This window comes from Papio anubis, chromosome 5 (assembly GCF_008728515.1).
Source record: "Papio anubis isolate 15944 chromosome 5, Panubis1.0, whole genome shotgun sequence".
In the NCBI taxonomy this organism is placed as follows: domain Eukaryota; kingdom Metazoa; phylum Chordata; class Mammalia; order Primates; family Cercopithecidae; genus Papio; species Papio anubis.
Window position 1 is genome coordinate 158,599,303 of NC_044980.1, and position 1,501 is coordinate 158,600,803.

Consider the following 1,501-nt stretch of genomic DNA (forward strand, 5'->3'; position numbering starts at 1 on the left):
TTGCACTGTGGGGACATTTTATATTGAAGCAATTGATAATTATATAGTCAAGAAAATCCTCCACAGAGTAACACATTGAAATAATAAAACAAGGTTGTATATAGTTACAAAAATAAATATAATAGAAAAATTACTCAGTGATGTTCAGCTTCAAATTAAAATATCTTCTCTAATTGGGTAGACTCATAAATCTAAATAGAGTCATTAAAAATTGCAGCTAGATATAATCTCTATATTTAATAAATGAATATTCAGCATTCTCTAGGTCTAGACACTGTCATGAGATTAGGCTAAAATGATGAACAAGTGAAAACAAATAGATATAGTTTCCACTCTCTCAAAGTTGTACAGTAGTGGGGATTTATACAAGAAATCAGGTAATGACAATACAATGTGATAAATATATGAAGTAGTTCAGTGGCCACAGGATGTCGGTAACTCCAGCTTGGATAGTCAGGTATGAAGGATGAGTCGAAACTCACTAAATAGAGACAAGTAGCTAAAAATCTTCTGGCAGAGGAAATATTGAACAATCAAAGTTCAAAGATGAAGAAATAGAAAATGGGAGAGGAGAAGGAGAGGACCAGAAAGAGTGGGGAGAGAATGAATATCAATTGCCTGTTGGATAAAGGAAAGAAATTTATTATGTCGGAGTCTAAGAAGGGTTGTAAAAGAAATGATGCTGAAAGAAAAACCAAGAATTATGTCATGAGTAACACACACAAAGAAACACACACAGTACTTTGCTTATTCATTCTATCCAGGACAAAAGCATTTCCAAATGGCTGACAACCTGCCTGAAATTCACATTTACAGAAAACGACTGATCATTCCATGACTTTGTTTTCTTTTTCTTAAAAGAGAGTTAGTCGGTCCTTAGAAAAATACTGTAGGAATGATGAGAGAGTGGTGTAACAAAGGCAGTGGGCATTGCCTTCTGGTCACATCTACTCAAAGGTAAGAGCTCTTTACGATGATGTACCAAAGAATCGGTCTCCAGGATAGCCACATCACACCTTCCTGAGATCTTCTCTTTTTACTCATTTCTGCAACAAAAGTTATGCACTTGCCTCTATGAGCAACTGTTAGTTCACTTGCTATTTATAGATAGGTTTTGTTTGAACCACATAGTAATTCTGTTGTGTTTTTGTTTTTGCAGCTAGCACTTCAAAGTTGTGAAATTGTCATTTAAAAATTTAGATTCCCAGTTTCTTCTAAGAAACTTGAAACTTCACTGGAGTGGAGCAATGGTACTCTCAGCAAGTAGGGTAGACACTGCTTTGCTGCAGTGCTCAATGCCGTTTCCTATACCCAATCTCTGTAAATATTGGACATTTTGACCCAGGGTGTAACTTCGTATGGCCATTTATCTTCTTACTGGTTTACTTTAGGTCTTAGCCTTATCTTCAGGGCTGCTGCATTGGTATCTTCTTATTCTCTCTGGGACCACATTTCAATCTTTGGCTACATTTCTACCACTCTTTTTTTTATATTTGAATCC